This window comes from Sus scrofa, chromosome 13 (assembly GCF_054392235.1).
Source record: "Sus scrofa isolate SSC_HxYL_T2T_F1_AM1 chromosome 13, Sscrofa_HxYL_maternal_Yorkshire_Landrace_v2.0, whole genome shotgun sequence".
Lineage (NCBI taxonomy): Eukaryota > Metazoa > Chordata > Mammalia > Artiodactyla > Suidae > Sus > Sus scrofa.
In genome coordinates, this window is record NC_139395.1 from 219,180,306 (window position 1) to 219,201,358 (window position 21,053).

Below are 21,053 nucleotides of genomic sequence, written 5' to 3' on the forward strand. Positions count from 1 at the left end.
GTACAGGGTGGAAGAACATGGGTCTACAAGCAGGCAGGATGTAAAGAACTGGAAATAAGCAAAATCTTCTTCAACTTCTCTTCTTTTATGCACCATGGCCAAAAGTCAATAAAGTATTATAAGACACACACATAAAAATCAAGAAAAAAGAATCAGAGAAGAAATCAACAGTTTTGAAACCATGGGTATGGAACTAGCAGATAAGCACTGTACAGTAACTATGGTTATACCCACACTCAGGTGGGGGATTCAGAAAGAATATTAAAACTATACAGAGGAGACAGATACACAAAACACTGGAAAACAACAAACACAATATTAGATCTAAAGAATTCCTTAAGCTACTAAGCAGACGGAACACAGCAGAGAAAGTAATCGGTGAACCTGAAGCTAGGTCAAGAGAAACTCCCCAAATCAAAACAAAAAGTGCAAAAGATTGAAAAATACAGAATAGGATGTCTTAGAGCTCTAGAACAATACCCAATGTTCTAATGTTGGGTAGGTGGAGTCTCAAGAAGAGAAAGACAGATAAAGGCAGAATAGACAATGTTTGAAATGTAGGGGCCTTTAACACCTCCATCAATCAATCTGACTTAATTGGCATTTATAGAACGGTCCACCCTATGACAGCAGAATACATGCTGGTTTTGAAAGCACATGGAACAGCATCCACAATATCATGGGCCATAATGTAAATTTCAACCGACGGGTATAAGATATAATGATAGAAACTATGTTGTAGCCCCACAGGTAACCTAAAATGGAAATCAATAACAGAAACAAACACAGGAAAACCACACATGCTTGAAATTAAAGCAACTGCTAAATAACTCAACAGTCAAAGAAGAACGTGCCGGAGTAATTAGGAAGAAAATACCTTGGGTTGAGTAAGAGTGTAAAACAACATAGCAAAATGTGTGGGATGGAGCCAAAAGCAACATTTAGATGGACGTTTGCAACATTAAATGTTCCTTTTGGAAAAGGAAAAGATCACAAATCAATGCTCTAAGCAGCCACCTTAAGACGCTATTGCAAGAAGAGCAAATACAACCCAAAGTGAGGAGAAACGTTGAAAGAATAAAGAGGGAAATTGAAATCGCTGAAGTAAAAAACAGAAACACTATAGAGAAAACAGATAAAACCTAAAGCTAGTTCTTTGAAAAAAAAAATACAATATCTAAACCTCTAGTTGGGATGATGAAGAAAAGAGAAGATGTACATTATAAATAAGTATAAGAGGCATCGGTGCAGCCCCTCCTTGAATTAAATGGATAACAGGAAAATATTAGGAATAATTTTGTGCCAATAAATTTGAAAACTAACAATAAACAGATAAATTTCTGGAAATACAAAAACTCTAAAAGATCGCTCAAGAAAAATTAGATAACCTGAATAGTCCTGTTTGTTTAAATAAATTTAATTTGTAGTTAAAACCTTTCCACAAAGAATACTCAATACTCAGACAGCCTCATTAGTGAATACTATCTAACAATTGAAAAAAAATTATACACAGTCTTTCAGTAATTACAACAAGATGACATGCTTTATCACTCACTGTATGAGGTCAGCATCATCTTGACACCAAAATCAAAAACTTTTGAACCACAGATCAATACTGATAATGAACATAAAAATCCTTAACTAAACATTACCAAATTAGATTTCTCAACACATATAAACAATAATATATCAAGACCAAGTGAATTTTACTCTAGGAATGCAAGGTTGGTTTATGTTCAAAAATTAGTCAATGAAATTAATCATATCCACAGACCAAAAAAGGAACACAATATGATTGCTTGGATAGAAAAAAAATTTCTACTGAATTCAACATCCTGATAAAACCCTGATTAAAAATCTCATAGTAAACTAGTCATAGAATGGAATAACTTGATAAAAGGTTTTAAAAGACTTACAGCTAACATCGATTGTAAACACCAAATTATTTTCTAGCAAAACAAGAAAGAGACCAGGATGTCTGGTCTTGCCTTTTTAGTCAACATTGTTCTGAAGATTCTAGCAAGAGCAATAAAAAAGAAAATGAAATAAAATATATATGTATTGTTCTGAAGATTCTAGCAAGAGCAATAAAAAAGAAAATGAAATAAAATATATATGTATTGGAAAATAAGAACATAACTGCCTTCCTTCATGATGACATAATTCGTTACATAATCAAATAGCCTACAAAAAAGTTGCTACAATAAGTAAGTTTAGCAACATCATAGGATACATCAAAATACAAAATTTAAAGTAATTTCATTTTTATGTATTAGTAACAAGCAACTAAAATTTGAAATTTAAAAAAAACAGTAAACTTGCATTAAAGCATGAAATATTCAGACATAAATTTAACAAGATATGTGCAAGACTGACCTGAAAACTGCAAAAGTTGTTGCTAGCTATTAAAACAGATAAATGCAGATGGAATACTATATCATGTTCATGGAAAAAAAAATCTCAGTATTTTCAGACAATGATAGGGAATCTTTTTCTATAAAAGGCCAAATGAAAAGTATTTTGTGGCTTGAAAACCATACAATCTGTTATAATTACTTTTTCTGCAATTGAAGCATGACAGCAGCTATAGACAATACATAAATTAGCATGACTGTGTTCCATTAAAATTTATTGTTATTTTATTTTACTATTTTATTTTATTTTATTATTTTATCTTCACTTACATACAGCCACACCTGAGACAAATGGAATCTCCCAGGCTAGGGGTCAAATAGAAGCTGTAGCTGCTGGCCTACACCACAGCCACAGAAACACCAGATCCAGTTCACATCTTCTACCTAAACCACAGCTTCTGGCAACGTGGGATCCTTAACCCACTGAGCACGGCCAGGGATCAAACCTGCACACTCACAGAGATAACGTCAGGTCCTTAACCTGCTGAGCCACAAGGGGAACTCCAATAATATTTATTTACAAAAGCATGTTCTGAGCAGAATTTGACTTGTGGCCTGTAGTTGGCTGATTTGAAGGTATTTAAAAAGAGACAGGCGGCCCAGCTTCGCGAAAGCTCTCGGCACACCATGGCCCGCAGGTACCCCAGACGTAGGCACCAGGCATGCACCCGCTGCCACCAGGATGCCCAGGAGGAAAGTCAGCTCCACGGAGGGGGCAGCGAAGAAGGAGCCCAAGAGGAGACTGGCGAGGTTGTCAGATAAACCTGCTCCTGCAAAAAGTGGAAACGAAGCCAAAAATAGGCAGCAGGAACGGATAATGCTTCAGACAAAAAAATACAAACAGAAGGGAAAAGGGGAGCAAAGGGAAACAGGCCTAAGGGACCAAGCAAGAAACGGAAGAAGATCCGCCTGCAGAAAACAGAGAAACTAAAAGCGAGGAGAGCCCAGCCTCTGATGAAGCAGGAGAGAAGGAAGCCACGTCTGATTAACAGCACACGCCCAGTCCTGTCCGTGGTCCCTGTGTCCCCTCTTGAACAATCCAGAGGAATCGTTTTATCAACTATTTTGTAAACGCAAGGTTTTTAGCAGCTCTAGAAACATTTTTAAGAAGGAGGGAATCCCACCGCATCCCATTTTTTAAGTGGAGATGCTTTTTTTTAAGAGACAAAATCATTTGCTGGTTATTTTTTGGTACAACCAGAAAATAGTGGGATATTGAATGTGGGAGGCTTTGAATGTCTTGGGTGTCAGCTTAACATTCCATAGATGGGGAGCTTTTATATCCTGTAATACAAAGCGTACTAAATGGTGATTTGGAGTCAGTTGTGCATTTAACGTCTTGAACACTCGAAATTACTTCTCTTCCCATGTTGTTTTTGGTAGAATTGTTTCTAAAGCAGACCAACCTTGACCTTGGCTCTCCTTGTCAGAATTGTGTGCACTCTGTAACACCTTTGGTCGTGGTAGTCCAGTTTTCCTAGTAATTTTGTTAATGTGCTGTGAAAGACTGAACATTTGAGTACGTAGTATATATGATATTAAAATTGTGAATTAGTGGGACTTATGATATAACAGCATATCATCATTCGAAGATACTGGTACTTGATATCCTGTTAAGGAAAATTTGCCTCCAACTTTTAAGCTGTAAAGTCACTAGAAAAACTGTTTAGAAAAGAAATACAATGATATGATTTTTTAGATTTTTGGTACATGCGTTAAGAATTGTGTACAAATTAAAATGTCTGTGTATTGATCCTCAAAGCAACCAATAAAATCTCAGTTATGATGTAAGATAATTGTGAAGTTGGAAGGGACATATATTCAAAATACTTACACATCTGTATTAGTTCTTTATCACATACCTAGTGTATGATATAATTCCAAATAGAAAAATTGTTCTCACTCATCTTATTCACAAATAATTCAAAACCAGGGATAAAAAATTTAAAAACATAATAGTTTTTAAATAATTTCACTTGCTTTCCTCAGTGTCAGCTACAGACTATTTTATAAAGTGAGACAAAATGAACAAAATCCTTCTAATCTCTACATCTGTTCGGTCTTTGGGAATAATAAAAAATTATCAAAATGTATAAAATGTAAAATTACAACAGAAACATGTATAATACAGATCATTTAAAGCAATTCATGAAAGTTCACAGAAGATTTAAGCAAATGCTTTAATGAATAATGAACATAGGAAATGAACAATTGATTTTGGAAAGTAATTAATGAAAGCCATCTACTAGTTTACCTACTAGGGTTTAAAATATGAGAATTTTGGATTAGGAATCTGTGAAATTTGGTCAAAAATGCAAACAGTAAAAAAAAAAAGTAACTGCCTTTTTTCTTCTCCTCAAGATTGCATCATCTTGGGGGAATACAGACTTCCTAATCTTTTATAAGCACATATAAAATTGTGCCTTTTCTCTACCAAATGTGTTTATTGTCTAATTACCACACACCTGCTATGTGGTGGATCCTGGGCAAATAGCCAGGGTTACAGACATTGTGGCCTCTTTCTTGCCCTCTCTCTCCTTATCTTTTCTTTCTTTTTTTTTTAAGATTTGTGTTTTTTTCTATTATGGTTGATTTACAATGTTCCGTCAATTTCTGATGTACAGCAAAGTAACACAGTCATAAATATATATATATATATTCTTTTTCTCACAGAATCCTCCACCCTCCCTCTCTCTCTCTGAGCTCAGAATTCTCACTCTGGGGAAATGTAAGCTGCCCTGGGGAGAGGCTTTCATTAGGATCTCACAACCAACCATCTGTGAGAAGCTGAATCCTGCCGGCCTCCACCTGAGTGGGCTTTGGGAGAAGACCCTTCCGAATTAGCCTTGATATGACCGTACCCCTGGCCAACATCTTGCCTGCAGTGCTGGGAAAAGTCTTGAGCCAGAGGACTCAGCTGCGCCACACAGAGACTCCTGCCCCACAGAAGTGGGGCATAATAAATGTGCCTTACTATGATCATTAAGCCACTGAGTTTGGGGATAATTTGTTACACAGCAACAGATCCCTGAAACACTGTGAGAAATGAGGTAATTATGTCACCTTACAGTTCCTCTGCTTCCTCCCCTGTAAAATGGAGATCATTAAGAACCCCTTCATAGGGCAGAGGAAGCATTTAAATTCTTAAACGATGGTATGGCATGTACTACCAAACAGCACAACATTACTGTTTGTTGTTTCTAATGTCTGTTTCTAATTATTTGATCATTTTACAGTTAATGGACTTTATGTCCTCCTTACTCCACAAGACTGAGGACCCCGCTGCAACGAACCTCGGCGCTGATCAGTCAGTCCATCAGTAGAGAGAAAGGAAGGCATAGTGGGAGCTACTCTCTTGGGCTAATCCTTGGAGTGGAGTCTGCACATGTAAGTGTTAGAGAAGAACACCAAATTGCTTCGTAAAAGACGGAGCAGTTGGAGCTCCACTCTGCTGGCTGGGGTTAACTCTTTCCTCACACAAGCACACCATCAATCTTCTTGATCTTCGTCAATACAGCATATACTCGTCATGTTAAGTTACATGGTTTTGCGAAGTGTTGCACTTTTTGGTTGTATTTGCTTAGTTGGAGCATCTTTTCAAGATTGTATCGGTAATCTGTACTTATTCTTTGGTGAATACTCTGCTTATATTCTTTTTTCATGTATCTACTGGACATTCTGCCTTTTTCTTCTTCGTCTGCCAAAGCCCTTTGGGTCCTAAAAAGTGTTTCTATATTCTGCTTTACAAAACTCTATCTTTTGTTGTTGCTCTTGTTTAAATCAGGAGTATATGTTGAATATTATGAGCTAGATTTTCATCGTCTATTGAGATGATCACACTTTTTTTCTCCTATAAAAGTTTTCTGTAGCTTTTAAGGACTTGGTTTCCTAAATTTCAAAATTCCTCCTTATGGATAATACACTATTTTGGGTAAAGATAAAGAATATTACTGGAACTTAAAAGACCAAGGAAAAAGCCTTTAATTTTTGTTTAAGTGCTTAAATTTGGTCCATAGTTTGAAAATATGTAAAGATCACTGGTGCCTTTCTCAAAGTTAACTGCAAATGTAGGACTTAAAACATATTATCTCTCAGGCAGAAAACCAGGAAACCACAATGCTAAGGGATTTACAAATTATGTAACACTCTGTTATGAAACTCTAAAAATCTAATGAAATGCTTTTAGAATGTGAGAAAGTTATAGAACTGTTCATCTCAAAACACAGATGTTTTCTTAAAAGAATTTTTGCCAGAAAAATACTAAAAAAATATTTGACACATTTATCCTAAAGAATTACAATGTGAAATTTAGCTCCACTGCTAAGCTTCCTCAATTAAATAGCTGACAGAGATTATTTATTAATTCATATCTAGACTGAGAGAGGTCTCTTCATTACTGAAAGGACCTACTGGAGACAGAGATAAAGTGAGAGTGCAGTTGAAGCCCATTAAATCTTTTTTTTAAATCAGGAAATGAACCTGACTTGAAAGTTACACCATTTATAAATGGGATCATGCTTTTGCTAAATAGAATAACAGTGAACCAATTCATCCACCAGAAGGACAATAGTCCCAACAGTTAGTGCTGTTTAATTTGAGGGGAGTGGACTGGGCCATGGTTTGATAGAATTCCCGGGCATCTACTTTAGATTTATCATTATTGCAGAGAATAAAATTTAACACGGTGCAGACAATGTTTCAAAATTCTGCAACCTTTTTAGCAAAAGGTAAGCACGTTGGGTAATTAGCTAGAAGATACACTTCTAGAAACCAGAAGACATTAATTAAAAAGCTGTCAGTTTTCTATGGATGGTTTGGGTCAAGTGGGGACAATTTTAATGCTCCATTACATGAAAAAAGATGTTCAAACATTATGTAAGGCACCCACTGAACGACTGTGTGACCTCAGTTATTTATTGAAAAGACGTGTCTAGCAGTACTTTCAAGGACTGAGGGAGTGCGGGTAGTGGAAAACGAATAGCTGAATGTCACCACGGGACCCCGCTTGGAAGGGAGCTGCAAATATGGTCAGAAGTCTTTGCTTGTCTGCAGTGAGAATCCTTGGCTGAGAGTCCCCAGATTTGGGTTCTAATGTTGTCTCTGAAACTTAGGAACTGTGCCCTTGAGCAAGGAGCTAATTCTCTCTTCATCCTTGATTGCATCACCGTGAAATGGGAAGAAGAATCCATGTACGTACTATAGAGATTGTTCACACCCAGGGGACAAGATTGCGTGAATGCGAGTGGGTGTCAGTGACCACGTACGGGGGCCAGAAGAAGCTGCTCAATGAGTATGGGCAGCGTCCCCCAGCGGGGTGCAAGAAGACGGATTTGGAGAAGAGAAAAGGAGAAAGGGGATCACTTTCTGCTCCCACAGGCTAAGGCTGTAAGCGATTCCTTCTCACCAAGGAATCGACGCCGTCCTTTTCGAGAGGGTGGTGTTTTCCTGAGGAATGAGCTTGTTTTCCTTGCTTAGGGAGAGGGTGCTCCTTCATTGAGAATAGTTGGGGGGTTGAAGGGAGAGAGTGGGGACAAAGACAGGGGAGGGGTGGGACCTGGAGGGAGCAAGTACCCAGAGCAACAGCAGCTGGGAAGGGAACTCCTGATCTGTGACAGAGGGCTGGGTTCTGGGCGTCCTGTTCCAGAGAAGAACCTTGAAGAGGACAGAAACTTGGGTCCAGCTCCAGGCTATTCCCAAGGCCAAAGAAAGCAGCTTTCGTATGGTACAAAATGTGCACAGCACGTTTTGTCTATCTGTCCGCATCGGATGTTGTCTGTCAACCCTCAGCACTGCTGTTGCACTTCTAAACGCTTCCCTAAACTGCAGGGACCAAAAGCCTATGGAACACATTTCCCAGGCTGATTTGTGGCCAGGTTCTGGTTTATATTTCACCAGTGAGAGGCACTTGAACATGCTGTGGAAGGTGGACGGGAAATCATCGTTCGCTTCCAGAAGGCGGATGTCAAACATCCGAGTCCCGGGGAGCGAATGACTGCTTCGGTTCTGCAGCAGCTGTAACCCCGGATGGGCTCGAGCGCCTGGTTCCTGCTTGTCTCAAGTTCCTGAAAAGTAGCTGAGCTCTTCCCACTCTTCTAAAAATCTGCAAGCACCTAATTCGCTGTATTAAATTCCTTCTTGATGGTGTCGTAACTGGCAGCAGAAAAGTTACCTCTTTTGTAAATTTGTATATAATTATGTTTCCACTGGGCAATTCACTTTCTTCTCTTAATGTCTTTACATCTGCCCTGAAGAACCCCACCCAATGGAAACAACTGAACTTAGGTGGTCTAAATTTGTGCCTGCCCAGGGGTTGTTAGAATTTGGTGGTCCACTGGTTTATCACGCTGATTTCATGACTTTAACGCTGTACCGAATCCACAAGGATCCTTTTAACACCAGCCCCTCACTCACTTAACAGAAAATGGAACCATGAACTGACAAGATTCGGCCCTTGCTGATGTGACACGCAACACTGGAGGTAGCTTAAGTGGCTAGAGGATGCTGATGCCACTACAGCTTTACACTGGGACTGTGGGCTGCTCAGTGTCCCTGCAGTTGAATCAACCATACTAGGCCTTCAGCTCCACCTCCCTGGAGTAAGAGGTTCCCAAACATTTGTCCTCAGTGTGGCTGTCTGTATCCACAAGAAGACAGCTAGAAAGTTCCTGGGGAAAGACAATGAGAAAGAGGGAAGACAGAAGAGTGGGGAAAAAGAAGGGAGGGCAGGATGGACCCCAGGGTCCATTGCCCTGGTGACTCTACGAAGGCTCGGGGTAACTGCAGTTTCCTCAGTGGAGGGGGGGTGGGGTCTACAGTGGTCCTGATGCAGCTCCCAGAGCCAGAGACTTCACTTGTTTTAGCCCAGAGAAAGGCCAGCTTTCCATCCCCAGTGAGTTTTGTTCTATCATAAAGGAAGAAAATAAAACAGGAGTTCCCGTTGTGGCTCAGCAGGTTAGAATGCAACACAGTGTCTGTGAGGATGCTGGTTTGATCCCCAGCTTCACTCAGTGGGTTAAGGATCGGGCATTGCCGTGACTGTGGTGTAGGTTGCAGATGCAGTATAGATCCTGTATTGCTGTGGCTATGGTGCAGGCTGGCAGCTGCAGCTCTGAATGGACCCCTAGCCTGAAACTTCCATATGCCGTGGATGTGGACCCAAAAAGAAAAAATAAATAAATAAAACAATATGATGAACACTCATCCTTGTTCTGTTTACTATCCTTTTCCAAGGACTCATTATTGCTCAGTGAGACCCACTGTTCCTACCTGGGGAACAGATAGGCAGAGGGGCTTTTGCTGTACCTGAGCAAGCCACATCTGACCCTGAGGTTGGGTTTACTTTCACCTCTCATATCACAGGGAGGTGTTGCTTTCTTCTCCTTTTACATTCTTTGAGCTGTTTCCCTGTATTGATTCAAGATTCACAGCTTGTCATGTATTTGTGGACTGGTGGGGAATGAGGAACACGGGACAACAACTGAGACTTGATAGCCTGGATAAGCCCAGTGCACGAGTTTGGAGCAGGTGTTGCTGGAGAGACCCAGCAGGTCGGCTGCAGGTCCAGCAAACCAGTGGATGGAATAGGTTGGACACGTGGGGATAGAGGGTGGGGGCATCTTAATAAATGCAGAGAGTGACAGTGGTGAGTCCAGGAGCAGGCATGGTTAGAGCTCTGGGTGGTATGAGACAGACAGGCAGGCGGGGAGGTGGGACAGTGGGTGGGTAGGGCCAGGATTAGATGGCTGATCCCAAGCAGGTGATCAAGGCAGAGATCCAGTTTCCAGAAGAGGGGTGTTAAGGCAACACCCAATCTTAGCAAAGGCTGTGAGCTAGAATTCTGAAATCAGAGTGGAAGTAGCCATGAGGGTAAAGAAATGAAGCTAAATGCCTTGGCTACTGGACCAAGATGGAGGGTCAGGCTTGATGTCAGGAGCAGATGAAACCGGCAAGGATATGGTGAAGAGGATTAAGGGACCACGGAGGGAACTCTGGGGGACCAGAGAACCAAGGACCTTCCTGACTGGGCCACATGTACCTCCCTAACTCCTGAGTTATTTCAATATGAAACTTCCCACTTTGCTAGAGGGAAACAGGAGCAAATTCACTTCAGGGAGTTCCCTTGGTCTCTTGATTGTCTGCCCCCATCCAGACTTATCCTTTGAGTGGAAAGTGGGGTATCTGCAGTGTGGGCCATCTCTTGATGGCCGGGGAAGAGTTGGCCTCGGTCAATTCAATAGGGAGGTCTGAAATTGGTGTTGGAAAAAAATATGTCCTAGAATTAACATGCTCGAGGACTTGGGCTGGTCCCATGCTGCGTGTTCTTCATGGCACTTGGAAACATAGGCCTTGGGGACTGTAGAGGGTCCTGGGACATCACCTTGTCCTTGGGAGAGAAGGTGTGAGCAGGACCAAGGTGACACATTCCAAGGCAAACCCTTGGGGTAGGAGGAGGCTCCAGATGTGTCACCTGAGCAGCCTCACCAGATGTACTGAGCCCACAATTGCTTCTCAGTCTATAATTGAGCAAATTGCATGGAAATTTGCAGAAAACTGCTGCAAATCTCAGACTTTTTTCCTTACAGATTTCTAATCCAAAGACTCGGGTCCCTGTTGGCCCCACAAAGAGTCTATAGCTTCTGCTAAGAAACCATGTGAACATAAAGTGGATCCTTTCCCAGCTGAGCCTTCAAATGAGATCAAGCCCTGGCCAACAAGTGCAGTTTTGTGAGAGATTCTAAAACCCAGCACTGAGCTAAGATGTGCCCAGGCTCCTAACCCACAGAAGCCACGACATAATAAATGTATATTATTAAGTTGCTAAAAGAAAAGAAAAGATTCTATGGCAGGATGGGAAGGTTTTGGAAGGTGGGTTGACACCAAGCGGAAGAGGACACTTCTGAGACCCTGGGGGGTAAGGGACAGCCAGGACCTCAGGTAGAATGCAGCTTGTGGGTACAGAAGGACAACCTCCAATAGTTTCTCGCAGACGGAGGGAGATTCCTGAGCAAAAGCAAAACTGTTATGCACCAAATAGGGGTGGAGGCTTGGATGTCTCCTGGGAAAACCGGAGTTGAGGAAACTTTGGTCTCATGGGAATGTGTTACAGCTAAGAGTAGGAAGGGCACGCGGAGGGGGGTGAGAGGAGGCAGCAGGGAAAGGAGGAGGGGAGAAGGCCCATCCCACTGCAGCCTCTGCATGTTCTAGAGAGTGGAAGGGAATAGGAACTCTGCCCAAATTAGGGACCACTTCTCCCTGGCCTAGAGAAGTAAGAGACACGGACAGCTGCAGAGAGTCAACAAGCTCTGGCTGTAGATGTAACATCTTTCCACCCAGAAAATCAAAGAGAGCAAAGAAAACTGTAGGCAGAGGCTTATAAATACTCACTACCAGAAACCAGAGTAAGAAAGCCACAGAATCACAACGGATGTAAAAAAAGATCTGATTAAATGGAAAGACTGCCCATGATATTGGCTGGGAAGCCTCAATAGTTTAATGATGTTGGTTCTCCATGCTGACCTTTAAATATATTATTCCCCCAAATTTTTCAGAAAAGTTTATTTGGAACTTGTAAAATTAGCCGAATGTTCATCTAGGAGAAACGCACAAGCAAAAGTCCATGTGAGAAACCTAGGATGTTTTTGAAAAAGAAAAACAATAAGAAGAGGATTGTTGTATAAGATATTAAAATATATTAGGAAGGGATAAATCTCTAATATTCAAGGTCCTGAAGCCAGACAGATCAGTGCAACAAAGAGAACGATAAAAAAAAAAAAAGATTTCAGTAGACACATTTTTTCCTCCCATAGATTGTAAAGGAATTTAAGTTAGTAGGAAAAGACTGGTCTAGTCTATAAATGGTTTTAGGACAATTGGGTGAGCTGATGTGATGACAGCAGTGATTGTGATGCTAACAGGTAACGTGTGCTGACTAATTTCTCTGTGCTGGAACCATAGCAAACGCTTTCTAGGAACCGCCCGGCTTAAATCATCGCTTTACCTGCCTTATTGTACTTGCTTCCCACAGGAGGATGCTGTGGGTTGTGCAGGTGGTCACTTTCCCGCAGTGACACAGAGGCTTTAGGTCTGGGGTTTGTACTCAGTCCATTCTCTTAACCAACGATTTCTACTAATTCTCCTTTACTTTTTCTGAAATAAAGTTCAAATTTAATAAACCTTAGTAGATAAACAATACGACTTCAGTTTAAAGAGTTGAAAGATGGGAGCATAACGCCAGTGTTTTTGTTCCTCCTGGAAACAATACAAAAGCAAATGGGAGAAAGAGGAATAGAAAGTACAAACTCATTTTTGCATGACATTAGGAAAGAGCTAAAATCTCAGCCATACGATAGGTGACCAGGCAGTCAACCATGCAATTTCGTGAGGGTATCTGCAGAGAAACAAGGAAAGATGGGCCACAGCTGGGACTCAGAGTGGGCATCAGCAGGGTGCACTGGAAAAGTAGGGGGGCACATCGGTGACCACAGTGTGCACAGGCTGGGGGGCAAGAGCTTCCCTGCGCCTGCTGTGGGTCTTAGAATTGGTGAAGGAGGGTTCAGGGAGGAACCGGATATTTGCACAAAGCGATCTCTGTGTGATAATATGCAGTTTCTTCAAATGTGAGCACTCAAAGGAAGCCAGGATCAGCATTCCCATTGTGGCTCTATGGGCTAAGAACCTGACATGTGTCTGTGAGGATCCAGGTTTGATCCCTGGCCTTGCTCAGTGGGTTAAGGATCAAGCCGCCACACAGATCGTAGATGTGGCTGGGATCTGGCGTTGCCGTGGCTGTGGGTAGGCTGGCGGCTGCAGCCCCTACTTGACCCTTGGCCTGGGAACTTTCATATGCTTCCATATGCTGCAGGTGCGGCCCTTAAAAAGGAAGAGAGAGAGAAGGAAGCCAAGATTGAGCAGAGGCACTCTAAGAAAAACGGAAGGATAAGACACAACAAGAAACCAGATCACGGAATCTCATCAGAAAAATGCCATGATTGAGATGAAAGCTGCGAATAAAATAACCACTTGTCAAGGAAGTGTGAGCACAATGAAGAGCGAAATGTGAGCTGGCAGGACTGGAGAAAGGAAAAGAAAAAATAAAATCACAAAAATGTAGGAAAAATTGGGAAGAGAACAAAGGACAACAGATTCAGGGGGAAAAAACATTGAGAATAAACATGCAAAATATCAAACGAATTAGAATGGGAGTAAATAAGGCAAAAAATCAGAAAGTGACACCCTCTGGTGGGCAGGTGAAGAGCATGTGAGCTCTTGTAACCGAGGGCATGCCATGCTGCCCCCCGAGTAGAGGCAGAGCGTTCTGATCTTAAACAAACACAAGGCAACATCTACTCAACGCCTTAAAAGGATTTCAAAATACCTGGCAACGAATCTGGGAATTCATCGCATAACTTTGTCGAAATGTTGCAAAAAGATGACTTCTGAGGCCTGACCCTTGAATGACTCGCCTAGCGCCAAGCGGAGGGCCCACATCACCTCCTCCCAGAACAAAATCAGTTCATTCTGCCATCTTACTTTGTCTTTAGTGACTTGACCTGAACTTTGAACACACCCCCAAAATGCAAAGCATGGAACAGAACAAACACAGACATGATTCAAGAAAAACTTTCTCTTTTTTTGTCTTTTTTTTTGCCTTTTCTAGGGCTGTTTCCGTGGCATATGGAGATTCCCAGGCTAGGGGTCTAATCGGAGCTGTAGCTGCCGGCCTACGCCAGAGCCACGGCAGCGCTGGATCCTTAACCCACTGAGCAAGGCCAGGGATCGAACCCGCAACCTCATGGTTCCTAGTTTCCTAGTCGGAATCGTTAACCACTGAGCCATGACGGGAACTCCAAGAAAAACTTTCTTACATAAAAGATGATTTGAATCTACATGTTAAATAGGAGTGCCACCTCCATGGGAAAACTGACCCTAAATGAATAACATCAAAGCACAGGCTACAGGAAGTTCCTGTTGTGGCTCAGCAGAAATGAACCTGACTGGTATCCATGAGAAATAGACTATAAAGTTATTGGACTTCAGGAGTTCCCGTCATGGCGCAATGGAAACAAATCCGACTAGGAACCATGAGGCTATGGGTTCAATCCCTGGCCTCACTCAATCTGGTGTGGCCATGAGCTATGGTGTAGGTCACAGATGTGGCTTGGATATGATATTGCTGTGGCTGTGGTGGAGGCTGGCAGCTATAGCTCTAATTGGACCCCTAGCCTGGGAACCTCCATGTGCATTGAGTACAGCCCTAAAAAGCAAAAAAAAAAAAAAAAAAAAAAAATCTTTGGACTTCAAAGTGAGCTTTTTAGCACATATAGGGAAAGGAAGGAAGGAAGGATGGAAGGAAGGACAGGAAGGAAGGAAGGAAGAAGAAAGAAATAAAAGAAAGAAAGAAAGAAAGAAAGAAAGAAAGAAAGAAAGAAAGCAAGAAAGGAAGGAAGAAAGAAAGAAAGAAAGAAAGAAAGAAAGAAAAGAAAAGAAAAGAAAGAGGGAAAAGAAAGAAAGAAAGGAGAAAAAAGAAAGAAAGAAGAAAGGAAGACAGAGAGGAAGAAAGAAAAAAGGAAGGAAGGAAAGACAGAACGGAAGGAAGGAAGAAAGGAAGGAAGGAGAGAAACTGTTTCTAAGGGGAAATCAAGCAGCCTCTGTTCCCTCCCAGGAAATAATGCAAACTACCAATCCCCTACCGCCTCGATGCGCTTTGGGTGCAAAAAGGCAAGAGGTGAGCCTTTGTGACCAGAGAAGTTGGAACAATCTTCGCTGGGAAAACTAAAGCTAAGAGGCTGGAGTTGAGCATGGATCAGGCTGACATTAGGATATGCAGAAAGGGTGCCACCGCTTATACTGGGAACTGGGTTCTGTCTACGGGCCGATTGGCTCTCCTGGCTTTGCTCCGTCTCAGTAAACAGCACCTACACTCTTCTCGGAGAACTGGCATCCTGGCTCACTCCTCCTCTTCTCTCCAACACCCAGTCCATCAGCCAGATGGATTCGGCTGGGACTTTGGGGTGAGTAGACACAAAGGATTACGTTTCGAATGGATAAATAATGGGGTCCTGCTCTACAGCACAGGGAACTCTGTCCAGTCTCCTGGGATAGACCACGATGGAAGACAGTATAAGAAAAGGAATGGGAGTTCCTGTCGTGGTGCAATGGTAATGAATCCGATGAGGAACCATGAGGATGCAGGTTTGATCCCTGGCCTTGCTCTGCGGGTTAAAGATCTGGTGTTGCTGTGAGCCGTAGGTCGTAGACTCGGCTCAGATCTGATGTTGCTGTGGCTGTGATACAGGCCGGAGGCTACAGCTCCGATTGGACCCCTAACCTGGGACTCTCCATATGTGGCCCTAAAAAAAAGAAAAGAAAAGAAAAGAAAAGGAATGTATCTATATATGTATGACGGCATGACTGGGGCACTTTGCTGTATAGCAGAAATTAATGCCACAGTGTAAATCAACTATGCCTCAATAAAAGAAATTTAAAACAAGAAGATAGAAGCACACAACTCACAACACCTCAATTATTCTAGCAGCCTCCTAAGTTCTTCTGTTTCCGCAGGGCAGCAGGAGAAAGGAGAGCAGCACCCACCGTCAGGACTGCCCCCCTACACACCAGGTAAAGCCACATCCTTAAAACGCCTGATGTGGCCCTGCTGGGACTCAGAGGACCTCCTCTTACTCTCTCTGCAGTGGGGGGGCAGGACGCGGCTCCAGGGTCCTCCTTGATGCGTGTGCAGCATCCTAGGTCTAAACCCCTTGCTGCCCCTGTCCTTGGACCCCTGATCGTGAGTGCTCCCCTCAGGTGTGCCCGTGGCTCATTTCCTGTTTAAGTGTTTGCTCAAACCTTATCTTCTTCTGGAGCCTTCTCTGACAACACTCTTTTGTTTTATTTTATTTTTATCTTATTTTATTTTATTTTTTCCCTTTTACGGCTGCATATGGAAGTTCCCAGGCTAGGAGTTGAATCAGAGCTGCAGCTGTTGGCCTACCCCACAGCCACAGCAACGTCAGATCAGAGCTGCATCTGCAACCTATGCCACAGTTCGTGGCAATGCTGGATCCTCAACCCACTGAGCAAGGCCAGGGATTGAACCCGCATCCTCACGGACACTATGTCAGGTTCTGAGCCACAATGGGAACTCCATGACAACTCTATTTTAAATACAGAGTGCACCCCACTGTTCTCCCACCCCTAAACCCAGGCATGCCCTGACTCTGGTCCTTGGACAGTCCTATAAGAGAGCTTCCTGGCGGTCAGACGTGGCCCTGTCCGCGGGCAGCCAGAGATCACAGGATGTCCAGGCAGTGCATCAGTTCTCTCCTGCATCAGCAGCCCCTCACTGCCCCTCAGCAGCCAACAAGGGATGGCCTTGGTCCCCAGGACAGCAATTGAAACCCATTTCCTCCACTAAAAATGACATAGATTTGCTTAGTTATGGATTTCTGGGAGTGCAGGTGAGGTCCAGCATGGTATTAAACCCTGACTTTTTTTTTTTTTTTCAAATTTCTTTAAAACAAGAGGCCTTGTCTGTTCACGTAAAATAAAAAAAAAAAAATCAGAATACAGACTTGAATGTCTTAGACTGTGTATCTAGACCCAAGGTCAAAAATGTAATAACATTACTTTTCAGCAAAGATTGTTTCATTTCTGCAATAGCTGCCCTTAAACCACTGCAATTTACTCTGGAATTCTACAGCCCCAGGATTAAATTGTGGCCTCTCTCAGAGAAACAGCCTGAGTCTGCCTCCTTTACTCCTTGCATTTTTTTATGTCACACACAGTGGAACTGTACTTATGCTCTCAATAACTATTTGATTATGGAAAACCTATTCCATAAGCAAGGTAACCGAGCAGGACCCTAGGGGGCCTTCCTGGGCAGGCTCCCCCCCGCCCCCCGCTTTAGCTCCTTTCTTATTGGAGGTTTACAGGAACATCGAGACCTGACCTCTGTGCACAGCTACACGGACAAAGGATTTGTTCACCCAGAAGTGTGTGACAACCAACCACGCCTCTCCCTTACCTTGCTTTTAAAAATGCTTTGCAATTTTAGCTGGGGGGGGGGAGAGTTTGGGATATTTGGGGGGGGCACAAGCCACCTGTGTCTTTTCATGGCCCTGAAAGAAACTCCAGTGTTTTGTCTCGCCTTGTTGTGCACACATACTTGTGCTAATAGCAAGACTAAATCTTTCCGAAGAAATACCTTTATTACCTGCATAAAATTCCCCTCTATTCTATAGAAAAATATTTATGTATTTTCATTGTAACAAACAGGCAATGTTATAAACGTGGGAGGACTAAATGAACACGATTATAAGCAGCCAGCCTGGGTTGTAGTCACCACGGCGTGTGCTTAGCCACGGCACAGCTTGCAGACCACCTGTGGCAAGGGGTGGCCTGGCCAGTGACATGTGAGCACAACTGATTTATGACACGTTGTGGAGAACTTACTCAATGGGCGTAAACAGCCCTTTCTCTGAGTTGCTTCTCCTTCTTGGAGATGCGGAAGTGGCCAGGGGACCTCCGTGACCATTGGCTACTGTTGGGAGCTGCTTCTGAAGAGTGGCAGAGAGAAGAACGTAAGCAGCATGTGTCTCTGATGACTCAGGGGAGAAAAACGAATCCTGCTCTACCTACAACCAGACTCTTTTCGTGACCCTTCAAGGAGTAAACGCTGGTGGCATTAAGTCAGTGAACTAAGGCTTAAGAAAGGCAAGAGAAGTGAGATGCACTTAGCGATGTATGAATAGACACTTGACAGAGACATTAAAAAATCGCATGGAACACCCAAACTCAGTGTGATGGAAAGACATTCATAGCCTACTGTTAACTGAATAAAGAAGATTATACAGAGTTCCCACTGTGGCACAGGGGTTAAGAACCTGACTTGTATCCACGAGGATGCAGGTTTGATCCCCGGCATTGTTCAGTAGGTTAAGGATCTGGTGTTGCTGCAAGCTGCAGAGTAGGTCAAAGATTCGACTCAGATCCAGCGTTGCTGTGGCTGTGGTGTAGGCTGGTGGCTGTAGCTCTGATTCAACCCCTGGCCTGGAAACTTCCATATGCCACAGGTGTGGCCCTAAAAATTAAAAAAAATAAAGATTATAGGTCAAGAAGAACCACATTCAATGTGATACACCATATCAACAAACTGAAAAATAAAAACCATATGATTATCTCAACAGATGCAGAAAAGGCTTTTGACAAAATTCAACACCTGTTTCTGATAAAAACTCTCCAGAGAGTAGGCATAGAGGGAACCTACCTCAACATAATAAAAACCGTACATGAAAAACCTCCAGCTAACATCATTCTCAATGGTGAATAGTTGAAAACATTTCCACTAAGATCAGGAGCAAGACAACGGTGTCCACTTTCACTACTCTTATTCAACATAGTTTTGGAAGTCCTAGCCATGGCAATCAGAGAAGAAAAAGAAATAAAAGGAATCCAAATTGGAAAAGAAGTAAAACTATCAGTTTGCAGATGACATGATCCTATACCTATAAAATCCTAAAGACAGCACCAGAAAACTGTTTGAGCTCATCCATGGATTTGGCAAAGTTGCAAGCCACATTTTTTTCCCTTGCTTTTTAGGGCATATGGAGGTTCCCAGGCTAGGGATCCAAATGGAGCTGTAGCCACCAGCCTACACGACAGCCACAGCAACATCAGATCCAAGCTGCATCTGTGACCTACACCACGGCTCATGGCAATACCAGATCCTTAACCCATTGAGAGAGGCCAGGGATCGAAGCCACAACCTCATGGTTCCTAGTCGGATTCATCGTGGAACACAGATCCATTAAGCTCCATAATTAATACACAGAGATCAATTGCACGTCTATATAACAGTGAAAGATCTGGAAGAAAAACCAGAGAAACCATCACATTTACCATTGCTCAAAAAGAATAAAATACCTAGGAATAAACCTAACTAAAGAGACAAAAGACCTTCACTCTGAAAACTATAAGATGCTGCTCACAATTAAAAAAAAAAACCCAAAAAATTATATGTCTATCTACCTGTCTATCTCTATCTCTCTGTCTGTCTATCTATCTGTCTCTCTGTCAGCTGACAGGTCTGAAAAGCTAGATAAAAGTATTTATAGTATTTTATCTTTATCTTTGAGCACTGTTCCTCAAGGGTGATTTTAACTTTCAAAAAATTTGCTTCAATTTCTAGTTTTCCTTTAATGATTTTAAATTGCATATGAAATTCAAAGATAAAAAGGCTTCTATAATTTAAGTTGCACATTGGTGATGAGAAGGAATAAGACACCTGTAAAATGTCTAACAGACAAAAGGTTATTTAATCTATGAAAAACACTCTTACAAATGAATTAGACATAGAAATAAGTGTGTAAGTAATAGGAATAAGAAATTTCCCACAGGGGAAACAGAAATTGACTGTAAACAAAGGGTAAAACATTTTAAACATCATTAGCAATCTAAATTTGTAAATTAAAACAGGAAGCCACTCCACCTATCACATAGTAAATATTAAGAAAAAAGGATACTGTCTAGTTGGCATAGGTGTAAGACACACACAGCTCCACACCACTGGTCAGTGTGTAAACTTCCCTAGTGTTTTCTAATCTGTCCTGGTCCCGTGCAGACCAACAGCTATCAATGTGGTCATGGAATTTCACTTCTAGGAATTTCTCTGAAGAAAGCAGCTGCACACACACACACTGAACTAACACCTGAGATGTTCACTTCTGCGGCATTTATACTAGTGAGAAAGGGCAAACAATGCAAGGGAGAGAGGGAATGATGGCTCAATGGCAAACTTTAGAAATAAGTTTGAAGAAGTGCCATGGAAAATGTTTGTAATATCCTAGATACACATCTTCATAAACTAAATTAATTGTAAGCTCTTTGTTTCCATGTGATGCAACCTAAGACGACAAATAAAAAGTCACAAAGGCAGGTCCTCTGAATGACAGGCTTTTGTTTTGGGAAATAGTGCTTTTCACATGGACCATGGCTACAGGGGAGTAGCCTAGGGATTTAAAACAAACCTAACTGGTTCTCTCCCCAACCAGATGGTGTCTCACCCTCTCTTTTCTCCCTCTGATCCTTCTCCATCAAGGAAACAGAGCAGAACAGCTGTGGCAAGTGTGCCATTTTCTCTGATTGCTGTTACCTTCATCATAGGAAAATGCAACAGGCTATATATGATAGGTCCTAGATTGTTGGGGAAAAAAAACATGATTTATGTATTTGTTATTTATTTATCCCATTAGTGTCTATTTGGCTCCCAATGTTTAATAAATAAATTAATGAAGAAATATGAATGAAAGACAGCAGAATAGAAGTATTGGAGCTCAACTTCTCTCCTAAAAACAACAAAATTCACAACTAAAGACTGAGCACTCTTCACCCAAATGGACTGGAAACCTTAAAAAAGATACCGTACTCTAGAAGAAAAAGAGGAGGCCACATCAAGAGGTAGGAGGGGCATTTCACGATATAAACAACCCCATACCTCCTGGGTGGGAAGCTCCACAGACTGAAAACTAACTGGTTCACAGACGCACCTATAGGAGTGAGAGTTCTGAGCCCCACATCAAACTCTCACGTGTGGGGATCCAGCACTGAGAGAAAGAGCCCCAGAGCATCTGGCATTGGAGGCCA

General features: G+C 42.2%; 1 protein-coding gene and 1 pseudogene across 7 annotated transcripts in view; one reads left to right on the plus strand and one right to left on the minus strand.

Annotated features, from left to right (window-relative positions):
* DSCAM (DS cell adhesion molecule) overlaps positions 1 to 21,053 on the minus strand; it is a 744,988-nt gene that overhangs the window by 236,251 nt on the left and 487,684 nt on the right. The window lies entirely within an intron of this gene.
* On the plus strand, positions 3,097 to 3,416 carry LOC146397905 (non-histone chromosomal protein HMG-14 pseudogene; annotated as a pseudogene).